General features: G+C 32.0%; 1 protein-coding gene across 1 annotated transcript in view; it reads left to right on the top strand.

The window, feature by feature from the left end:
* NOVA1 (NOVA alternative splicing regulator 1) overlaps positions 1-12602 on the top strand; it is a 167050-nt gene that overhangs the window by 153240 nt on the left and 1208 nt on the right. The gene's annotated exons all lie outside the window — the stretch shown is intronic.

Raw genomic sequence — 12602 nt, 5'->3', positions numbered from 1 at the left:
GAAGAGGAATGGAAGTGCCCAATAAACAAATGAAAGCGTATTTAACTTTATCAAGTATCAGGGAAATTTCAATCAACATTAACAAGATTATATTTTTTCACCAGACAAAATTTTATATGCATATGTATAATACACATAAATCAGAACACAAAAATTAACCTCTGTGTGGGCCTATGTGTGTGTGTTTATAAATTAAAAGTGTGGTCAAAGATATAGGAAATAATCATTCTCTTACAGTGTTGATGTAAGAAATGCTATATCATTACAGCTTTTGAGCATCTATCTAGTAAAGTTTACTGCACCAATACATGGAAATATAGAGACAAAGATGTATATTGTAGCAAAAGTTGGAAAACCCATCTGACCTTTAGCAGGAAAGTGGCTAAGTAAATATGGTATTATAGAATATTATGTGATAAAGCTACTAAAAAAATGAATTGGAGCCACATAAATTGGCCTAGGATAGTGTTCATAATATTAACTGAAGAAAATTAAGTTGCTAAGAAACATATGGCCTTCTTTGTAATAGTCAAAAAATATCTTGTTTGTGTATCGTCCAGATGATGGCAAGAAATATGAACATTAATAAGTTTTTGTATTTCTGCTTTGGTTTCAAAATGCTAACTAAGGGAAATTAAAACAAGATGGAAAAATATAATGGCTTCAGTTACAATGTTATGTAATGTTTTAAGGAATCTAAAGTGGGAACTTTCCAAAAGATTGAGAAAGACGGGACCATCTTTGATGTTAGATATATTTGGACTACTTGGCCGTTTCGTTTCCTAGTTGTCAGATGCTTTTTGAGGAGTTTCAAGAAGGGTCACAAGAGAGGCTTCAGGACTAGAAGAGACACACTTAAGTGGCAAAGGAAATGGCAGTTGTTTCATAGTTAAAAGTTATGCCAAATTAAATGATTATGTAATATTTGTAATATTTTTCTGTATTCTTTGCTAATATAGCAAAAGGTCTCAATTCTAGTCTCATCAAAATTACCAATAGAGATTCTTATTTAATAAATCTAGGATGAGGTTATGCATCTATATTTGAACAGTTAGAAAAACATTTCCTGAAGTCTCTATTTGGGTAACACCATTTACCATATGAAAATGCACAGTAGTTTATTAAAAATGATAATTATAAAATTGTGTATTACATAGCACTTGCCCTTTACAAAGACTTTTTTATGAAATACTTCAAATATTATTTGGTAAACATTAAAGAAACACATACTTGTATAGAAATTGAGGGGTGTTAGTTTTATCACTGAGAACAGTAGAGGTTTACTAATAATTACAATTTAAATCTATGAAGAAATATCATACAAAGGATAATTGTCTTTTCAGATCGTCGTAGTTTTTTGACTATTGCCAAATTCAGTTAGAGGTTTTCTAACCTTGGAGATCTTTATATATGCAGATTATGTTACTATTTTCAAAGATTATTTAGTAATATTTTTGCCAAAAATTATGGTAAAAGGCTAAATGAGCACTTCCTAATCATACCCACTCCACTGCAGACACCGAGCTTTGTTAGTGTTCTATGCTGTAGATGATGTGTCCTTCACAGCCAGTGGTGGGCATCAGGGGATCTTTCTGAGGGCAAGTTAAGAGTTTCTGCTGAAAGCAGCACACCATTGATATTTTCAGGTTAGAATTATATCTCTTAGTGAATACCAGGTTATGTGACCTTCCAAAGTCCCTTCTAAAGGTTTTATCTCATATGAAGATGTACTTGTATTTATGGAAAGCCTAGGGCTTTAGAAATTTTCAGATTGAAGAAAATGGTACACTCCAGGGGAAAAAGAGTTAATAAAATGTGAAATGTACCTTATTTTACATCCTATATGTGGTTTGGGCACTGATAAAAATACAGAGTGCCTTGTCTAGTATTAGCTGCTAAGTAGGCAGATAGGCAATATTCTTTGTTTTTCTGGACTACTACCTAGTAGGTAAAGGTGGTTTGTTGGTTTTGTCAGCATTCTCCTTAAAGTCATAGCTCTGGCAGTTCTTGCAGATGCTGTGTTCTCAAGACAGAACATTATATGTGCCTTTATATAACCAAAGCACTTAATGCTTCATTACTCCAGAATGTGCACTAGTCTTCAACAGACTTTTTTGTTTTTCAATTAAGGCCATATAAAATGGAAAATATACAAAATAGGAAAATTGGGTAGTTATCAACATTTTCAACATTTTAGTTTTATTTCAAAAATGATTAGAAGTAGGAATATTTTTGCATATTCTCTTAAATAAGAGGAGTTTTGCCAGAGTTTGATCTTCTGTTCACTGTGGATAAAAAATTTGTTTCTCATTTTTATTTCTAATTTTTTAATCTTTGATTTGGGAATATTCCAGTTGATCTTTTTCATCTTCTGAACCTAATACCTCATAATTTATTTTATTGGTCTTTGGTTTAGCTATTTTTTTTCCTTCCGTTAGGTGATAACAGTCCTTCAGTTACATTTTAAAAATATTTTTGAAAATGCAAATGGTTTGTTTCGTTAACTAACTTTAAATGGCTTTTAGTCAAATAAGAGTTCTAAAAATATTTTTATTAGTGTTTCATTAACATATTAGAAGGGAATTACTTCAATCCATCCACAGAAGAAGAATTTAGTTCTATGACTAGTAGTATGTTTATTTAAATTGCAGACATTCTCTGTAGCTTTTCATTTATTAGTCAGTATATGTTTTCATCTTCCAAGTATTAATATAATGAGAATAATTCAGGACATTTTCATTTCTCAGTGACAGTCATTTGTGATAGTAAGTTCTCACTGTCCCTTTACTAATAAGATACGGAAATGTAGACACCTATTATTTTTTAAAAAGCAAATATTGCCTTCAGAAAAACTCTTGGTGAAATTAAAATATAAGAAATGTTGAATTAGCTTGATTAGTAAATATAAAATACCTACAAGTAACTGTAATTTGATTTCAATAATATTTTAAATCATGTTAAAAATATGGTACATCTATCTATCGTTAATTAATAATGCTGAATTTTAATGGTGAAAATGGCTTAGTCAAAAATGTGTAAAAGTAAAATAATCCAAATTGTGAAAGTTTTCTTAGTAATTAGCTACTGGAGTTACCTAAGTTTAAATAGAGATCAGTTTTTAAACATAGTTTAGCATTTACCTCCAATAATATCTTATCAGATTAGTTTGCTTACATTATAAGGTATTGAGTCAACCCATACTCAGAATTTTAAATGGCTTTATATTCCTAGATTAACTTTAGTGGTTTTCCTAAACAGGCATTTAGCATAATTACATTCTTATTTAAAACTATGATTTTACATTTTCTTGTTTTAAAATTTTACACGTATTTTCTGGGACTTCCTAGCGATCAAGTACTTACGATTCCATGCTTCCAATGAAGAGGACACAGGTTCAATCCCTGGTTGGGGAACAAAGATCCCATAAGCCAGGCGGCATGGTCAAAAATAAAAACAAAAAAATTTTTAGGTATTTTCTAAATCTGTTTTTCTGCCAACTCATTTTATAATACACATTTAAATGTTTATTACTGTTTATTATGCCACATGTCTAGAAGCTTCATGAAAGTGAGATCTTATGCTTTCTGTTTAACTCTGTATCTCCAGGAACAGTACCTAGAACTCAGTAAATAATTATTCAGTGAATATAGGAAATATACTAAATTTTAAATCAATTGTTCGTTCTGCTTTTGCAGGACTTGTTTGTTCAGCACCCTAATTTGGGGATAATTTTTCGATTTCCTTTTGTTATAGTGCTTTTAAAAACTTTTTAAATAAGACAAGTTTTTATATGGTAAGAAAAAAAGCTCATCTGAAACCCAGCCTCTATTATTTTATTCAGTTTTATCTGTGTATAATTTTACACTATTTAACTAAAATTCTACATAAACATTTGTATGTTTTTTTAATTGTACATAGAAATTTTCCACATTATTTTATAGTTTCATATAGTGTCTTATACTGTTCTGTGTATATGACATTTTCCATGTTTGGGATTATTTCCCAGAGAGATCACAGAAGGAGAGAAACTAAGTTAAAGGTTATGCTCATTTTATAATGTAATGTGTTACATAAGGTGATTTCCAAAATTTACTGCCACAGAAAAGAGGTTAAAAGAAAGAGATTAAGATAGTTAAGCCTGTCCCTTATCTTCATTTAGTTTGCCTTTTTGTGTGATTAATTTTGCTGTTTTGCAGAATATCTTTGATTATTTTAGATGTTAAATATTTCTTGTCCTTGCATAGTCCTTTGCTGTTCACTGTTTAATGAATTATCTGTTCACTTTTACCTTCCACTAGATTACCTTGTCCATTCCTCTGGCTTTAAATACTATTGCTGTGTTAACTCTCAAACCCACAACCAGTCACCTACTTGGCATGTTCTTTATGGGTGGCACATTTCAAACTTGATAGATCCAAAATAGAATTTTTGATTCTGTCTTTATCTTTCACACTTTTCCATCATCTGCTTCAGTAAACACAGCCCCTACTTTCATGTTCATAGCTGTTTTTCATTTTTTTAGTTGATTGTTACAACTTCTAAAATATTAAGTTGAAAATATTTGTTTTCATATTAAAAGCCCAAATATATTTTTCACTAATCAGAATTAAGAACTCTGAACTTATTATATATACCCTGAAATAGCTGAGCTAAAAAGAGAAGGTTTGAAAATAATAGTTTCAAAGAGCTTTTTAATAATTTGACACGTGGATGGTGATAGCAAATGAGATTTCCAGAAATTTAACCGCAATTTAGTAAAATCTGGTTTGGTAAGCAGCAAGACAAACCCCAACTTATTTTCATTTGTAAATAATAAGCTGCTCTATAATAGTTTATCATTCACAACCCTCATGTTTTCTTCATCATTACTTGACCTCTAGCAGTAGTCTTTTTTGATATATCTAGAGTGCTTATCTCCTCAACATAACATAGTTCGAAGGGCTATTTTTTACTTTTTTCTTAACCCATAAAGAATATATTTATCCTGTTTTTCTTATTCCTAAGCATATCCCTCTCTGAAACATAATATGTATTTTTAAAACATGCAGCAGTCACCAAAAAGGGCGGCGGGGATGGGGGGGGGGGGGGGAAACTTGGAATAATTCTTCAGTTTGAAAAAGCAAAAAAAAATAAAAAGGTATTAAATTTTAAAAAATTGTTCAGTTAAACTTTATTTGCCTTAAGAAATTTTGTGGTGATTATCATTCATTTTCTGTCTTATCTCAAAGAGACACAAAATACAGGTATGCTGTCTGTCATCCTCTACCGTATCTTACAGCCAGAGGGGAAAGTAAAGTATAGCCCTTTGGAAGAAGATATAAAATGAAAGTACAGTTTCCACAAAGCTTTTAAAAGTCAATTATTTTAAGGTAAAAATGCAGTTGCTTGAGGTAAGGCAAGATGTGGGAGGTAATCACCCCAATTATGAATTGTGATTATGAGTCAGTAGAAATAGACACTGTCATTGAGTCATCTTATTAATTGATCCAGTTTATCACTTAGTCAAGTAAACACTGAAATGTTTGTATTCTCGACTTTTAGAACCAACCTGACAACATTTTTTTTATGGCTGAAGAAGCCTAGCCACAAGCTTAATGAATAAGAAGTTACAAAATAACATAGGAAAAAATAATAAATAAATGAAAAATTAAGAAAAAGGCATAGAGTGCATATTTAATTATAATTTTATTGGATTTTTAAATAGCAAATATGTTACTTATTTCAATAATTTTATAAGATTAAAACATCTGTACATTTATCTTTTGTAGATTTCAGTATGGTTGTAACATAATTTGAATTTTAGATTTTAGAGATGATAAAGTTTTTTTTTTTGTAAGAACCCAGTATCATACTTTACACACACACACACACACACACACACACACACACACACACTCTGACTCACTCTCTTTCTCTCTGCTACATGGCCATCTTTCACATAGTTTATTTAGTTCTTATATGTATATCTATTTATTTTCATTGCATTTAAGCTGCTGTTGGAAAACCTAAGATTTCACAAAGTTAAAATAGGTGAGTTTAAGGGGAAGAACAGTGTGGGGAATACAGGTAACATTTTAGTCATTTGGAACAAATGAATATACGAAGGCAAAGACCTAGAAAAACACCTAATATAGAGTATATTCGAGAACTAGCAGGTAAAGTTTGGCTTCAGCATAGGATACTAGTCATAGAGAATTAAACTGGAAAGACAACTTGGGGACAAGGTATGGAGAATTTGGAAAGTCTGCATGAGGAGTCTGGATAATTTAGTGAGTAGCTGGAGTGAAATCACTGAATGCTATTGAGTAATTTTTTAATAAAGCTAAAATAAAAACACCTACAGCCTTTGACTTTTATCGATGAAAAAACTGAAGTGATTTGACAGAGGTCACACAGCAGAGCCAGGGTGAGGGTTCATATGTCCTAACTACCAATTCTAGATTCTTCTTATTACACCACACGTTACTTTAGATAGGCTAAACAGTAGGACTGGCAAGAACCATACAGGGGGAAAAAATCTCCAGTGCATAACAGGATGTAGAGATCTAGGGAGCAAGAGAAGGCACAGATGGCTTCCAGGTTTAAAACCTGGTGTTGGCAGTAGGTGGGGGGTAAGGATATATGAGAAAAGACAGCATGGTATTTTACGATAGATACTGAGACGTGCTTATGAAAAATGGTACTGCCTTGAATTTGGTTATCAAAAGTAAGTAGATTAAACAGACTAGTAGAGAGTTGGAAAAGCTGCTTTTTTATTCTTTTTGGAAGAAAAAGATATTCTTTTTCTATGTCATACATTTTTTGTCAAAGCAGTACTTTTTAGAAAGGCAGTTATTTATATAAAATCTATAATCAAAAGAAAAATACACCTTTTGCAAGTTACTATGCTTGGCAGTTCAATGTGGATCTGCCCAAATGATACATGCATCTTCAGTGGTCACTAATAAGTGGTGTCTCGGTAGTCCAAGGGGTAATACCCGAGGCAAATGAAGGAGATTTTATCGATTACAAGTTATTGAAATCTAATTCAAAGTGACGTAACAAAAAAAAGGTAGGCTGCAGTCCATGGGGTCGCTAAGAGTTGGACACGACTGAGCGACTTCACTTTCACTTTTCACTTTAATGCACTGGAGAAGAAAATGGCAACCCACTCCAGTGTTCTTGCCTGGAGAATCCCAGGGATGGGGGAGCCTGGTGGGCTGCCGTCTATGGGGTCGCACAGAGTCGGACACAACTGAAGTGACTTAGCAGCAGCAGATTCAGATGCCAGAATGCTATCTGAAACCTCTCTCTCTCTCTTTCCATTCCCCAAGTCTCTTTTTATCTAAGTTAAATTTATTTTCAGTCACCTTCCTCCTTCCATATGTTGACAAGATATCACTAGTAATACCGAGCTTGTGTTCTATTAGATCACACGGTTACTTCCATCCCAACAATTTCACAGATTCTTAAGGCTGTTATTGGACCATCCTGTGTCACATGCTCAATCCCAAATCAGTACCTGCTAAGAGGTGTGGGAAGTGAGATATGCAGGCTTAGGTCATGTTTCCACTTCTAAAGGCATTGGAAGGTTGTCAGCCTTACCTAAGGTACCTGTACTCAGAATGAGAGAATATTTCCTGAAGACAAAGTGGAGTCTTGTCATAAGAGATGTCAGCTAACTGAATGGATGAGGTCATAGATAACCACCATTGATAGGAATTGCTTTAAAAGTAAAGCAGTACATGTGTAGTGTAAAACATGGAAGCCCTAAAAAAGTAGCTCATACTATTAATTGGGTTGTCTTAAACTATGCTTGAACTTCTTTTGCATTTTTAAGGTATGGCTTTATGAAATAATTCAGTAATTTACCTGACATAAGAAATATGATGCCTACAGACACTCTCATTCTTTTTTAAGACCATAATGAGTTGGAGTTATTATTTGGCAAAGGAGTAAATGTGTTTTTCTTAATGTTTATTTTTGATTAGAAAAATGTCAATTTTAAGCCTACCTCTTTGGTATTTGTAACTTTTTCATAGCATTCCCATTGAGGTTCTTCTTTTGTGGTTGCAAATAAACAGTTGCTTTATTCCTTGTTTTTCTGAAAACAAGGAATTGGTATAATTATATTGTTAATCTTTTCTCATGTTTCTTTGATACAACAGTTGTAATCTAGGAATAAGGAAAATTTAAATACAATTTTTTTTCTTTTAAAATAATACCATTATTTAAGCAGATCATCACTACTAAGATGGGTTTAGGTTTGAACAGGAACTCTCTCTGACACGGAGATAACAGCAACCAGGGAATATCTGTAGTAAAGAATACAATACTAATACTACTAAAATGAAATATGATCATCTCTCAAATACTTTCTTACCCCGTTTTCTTCCAGTTATGCTGTCTCCTTTGTACCCTTTATATATTTTTGTACCCACACTTTAGGACTTGACTGCACTGATACATTTACACATCTATTTTCTGTAACTGATTTGAGAGTTCCGTAAAGGCAGGAACAGTATCGTATATATCCTTTATCTCTAGCTCCCAACAGAGGGCCTGGGTCACTTAGTAAGCTTTCTATAAAAGATTGGGTGGAGGGTAGCAACTATAGGTCATATTTCTGAAGGGAAAATTGATTTGCAAATGTCAGGAATATATCTGATATGGCTGATACTCATTACACCAAATAATTGTATGCTAAGTACAACTTTTTTTTTTTCTTTCAATTCTTTAGAAATAAGAATGTATATGTCAGTGCGCTAACAGAATGCATCAATGAAAATGAAGTCATAGATACAATTAAAATCAGCTATTTGTCCTCTCATTTGGGATGTAAACACTCTCAATACACAGATTTTCCTTTAGGTAAATGCTATATTTCCATATCCAAGAAGTAAGCAAGTAGGATGTCTGACATAATTCTCAACACTACTTTTCTCATCCCCTACTCATTTTTCAGTTGCTCACCATCTTCAAGCTTCCACACTTGTGGCTCACTTCTTTATGGCTCTAATCTGGCACATAAAATGGAAACAGAACACTATTCTCTCTGAGATACTATATATTAATGCAAAAGAATTATTTTTCTTTTTGTCTCAATTTCTCCTTTTCAGAGAGTCTCTTTCCTGCCTCTCAATTTTGGAGTAATGCTAAATGTGCAAATAAATATAAATGTATTTTTTTAATTTTTCAGAAAAAAAATGGAGTAAGAGGTTTTTCATGTCATTATGTCAAAAATAAAAGTTGGGTCATATTCATTGGCTAGGGTACTAAGTTATTTACATTTATTAAATTTGGAGTTTAATATAAACTTACATTTACATTTTCTTATTTATTTGTTTATTTTAAATAAAATTTTTTATTTCTGAAATCATTCATTGTAAGCAAAATTATAGCTATCTAAAGTTAATAAATGATACATTCAGTTCCCTTCAGTTCATTTCAGTCTCTCAGTCGTGTCCGACTCTCTGCGACCCCATGAATCGCAGCACCCAGGCCTCCCTGTCCATCACCAACTCCTGGAGTTCACTCAGACTCACGTTCATCGAGTCAATTTTGCCAGCCAGCCATCTCATCCTCTGTCGTCCCCTTCTCCTCCTGCCCCCAATCCCTCCCAGCATCAGAGTTTTTCCAATGAGTCAATTCTTTGCATGAGGTGGCCAAAGTACTGGAGTTTCAGCTTCAGCATCATTCCTTCCAAAGAAATCCCAGGGTTGATCTCCTTCAGAACGGACTGGTTGGATCTCCTTGCAGTCCAAGGGACTCTCAAGAGTCTTCTCCAACACCACAGTTCAAAAGCATCAATTCTTCGGAGCTCAGCTCTCTTCACAGTCCAACTCTCACATCCATACATGACCACAAGAAAAACCATAGCCTTGACTAGACAGACCTTTGTTGGCAAAGTAATGTCTCTGCTTTTGAATATGCTATCTAGGTTGGTCATAACTTTTCTTCCAAGTAGTAAGCGTCGTTTAATTTCATGGCTGCAGTCACCATCTGCAGTGATTTTGGAGCCCAAAAAAACAGTCTGACACTGTTTCCACTGTTTCCCCATCTATTTCCCATGAAGTGATAGGACCAGATGCCATGATCTTCATTTTCTATAAATATTAATATTCAATCACTACTGTCTTCTGTTCATACACACCTTTAGTTACATGTGGACAAATATCAGTTATATCAGTTATACCAGCAAAATTTGGAAGCTGCATCAGTATTTGATAAAATAACAAATATGGCTGACAGTATTTATTTAAGATTATATCAAACATTAATAATTTAAACTAAAATCCAGAAAATGTACTTACTACATAAAGACATCTTTAGAATAAGGATAAATGATGTGGTATAATTCTTCAATTTACAAAGATATATTTTTTTAAGATGTTTATTTTTATCAAAAGTTCACATACTAATTCTGAAAAATACATTCTTTTAGTATTTTTGAATATTTAAAAGGAAAAAAAACGATTAAAGGGAAAAATTTTAAAAGGAAGGATGAGGTAATATGCTTGTATAAGTAACGTAAGTATTGTGTACACATTTGCAAGTTCTTCTAGAAAGACAGAACTAATTAGTTCTGAGTTAAATTAGTCCTAGAGTTAAAAAAAAAGTTATAGCTGCAGTAACTGGTGTGCAGTGTGGTAGAAATTAACAAAATCTTCACACAACTTATAGAAGCTTATTTTAGAGTGGATGTTATAAAATTGTATATTTCATTACTTTTTATTAACAGTCTGTTAGATAGCTTCCATTAACCTTTCATGTGCTATTAGTCTCTTCCTGGGTTATAATCATGCAGGCAGTCACTACACTGAGCAAAATAATAGTGATATTAAATTTTAAAATAGCACTTTTGAAAGTCTTAGTTGATTAATATGTTTTTCTTCATAAAAGATTAGATTAAAACACCTCAGTTTGTCAGTATATGTGTTTTCAGCAATATTTTATTGCAAAACTTTTTCTAATTTTGAAAAGAAATCATAATTTATGAAATATAAACATATTTACCATTCAAATTTATAAATCCTTAAAAGTAAATTTTCTTAATATTTCCTGTGCACAGAATAAACTATAAGGGTGATTCTAACTCATCTTAAGCGGTGTAAGATGTATTCATGGTTTAACTTTCTAATTGTATTACTTTAACATATTTCAATATTTCAGACAAATAATTTTCTGCCAGAAAGTCTGAGAACAAAAAACAAATTAACTTGTTAAAAAAATTGTCTCTCAGTCGACTTCTTGAACATCAATGAACTTAATCAGGGGAACAAGAAAAATATATCTGACATTCCAAAGAAATGTTTCTAGAAAATTTAATTTTTTTCAGTAAAATGATACAATTATATATAGACAAATTGTAATGAAACAAAATTCTACTGTGACTTTATATATGTGGGAAGAAAAGTTGTGTGGGATGTATATATATAATATGCATAAATATGTTTATGAGGTAACCCGTTCTAGAATTTGAGTTTATACTTTCACTGCTTACTATCTTCCTAAAAATGCATGACTCTATTTTTTATTTTTTTAATTCTTACCCAAGTCTGTTTTAAAGACAGCATGGCAATACTTGCTAAAAATTAACTAATGAGATATCTCATAAAGTATCTCAACTAAATTTTTGCTGAAATTTCTGCCCATTTAAATGTCTGGGACAAGGAAAGCAGTAACTTCAGTGCTTTGTCAGTGATAGAACATTCACAATTTTTTATCTCCTGGTGAGTCATAAAAAGTGCCCATATGTATTTTTGTGCTACCAAAATATAATTTTAAATGTTAATATCTACATTTTAATTGAAAGGGTTATGGAAAATACCATCCTGATTTTATACATCTTATAATAGTATCTGATTATGATTAAATAATTTAAAACATGCTGAGTTTTGTGGCTGGATGTTTCTGTTCAAATTAGCTAAAGTGCCTATACTTCGTATGGTCACAGTGAATCATTGTGACTATTCATGTGACTGCAGTAATTTTTAATTAATCTTTGGCAGTATGGTTATAAGGTCTATTTTTAAAAATGTAGCTATTGCTGCCAAAAAGAATTATCTACCTAATCAAAATAGTCATTTTACAAATTTAGATAGATTGTAATATTACTCTCAAATAGCCCCTAACCTACCTAAAAGCTACTGAATTTTTTTATATCACTAATTGTTTTGAGTTATTGTTAAGGTTACAAGTTGGTGTCAGTCTAGTTGTAAGACTAAAATACTACCTAAATATATTGCCCTTCATCTCTGAAAATATTAGTCATGAAGTAAGGTATTGAACAACAGAAAAATTATGAGGAACATGAAATTAATGTTTTAAAGGGTCTCAAGGTAGAACTTTCCTACTTTTTATCTTTACTACCTTTGGTTTATAATCCTTGCTCTTCGTTTTTATGTTTTAAAGCAAAGATATTCTTGAAGCTGAATAGGTGAATCATGAACAGCATTTTGATTTTGGAGCTGTATAAAAATGTTACCATTGATGACATATTATGATTTCCTCTTTTTGATAACTTCTGCAAAATTCACAGTCAAGGAAAATTTTTAATAATTTAAAAGTGAAAATTGCCTTTTCCTTTGAAAATTCTAAGTTCGCAAAATAACTATTACAAT

The sequence above is a fragment of the Budorcas taxicolor genome, chromosome 21 (assembly GCF_023091745.1).
Source record: "Budorcas taxicolor isolate Tak-1 chromosome 21, Takin1.1, whole genome shotgun sequence".
NCBI lineage: Eukaryota > Metazoa > Chordata > Mammalia > Artiodactyla > Bovidae > Budorcas > Budorcas taxicolor.
The sequence above is the reverse complement of the archived record's forward strand: the minus strand, read 5'-3'. Positions and strand labels throughout refer to the sequence as shown.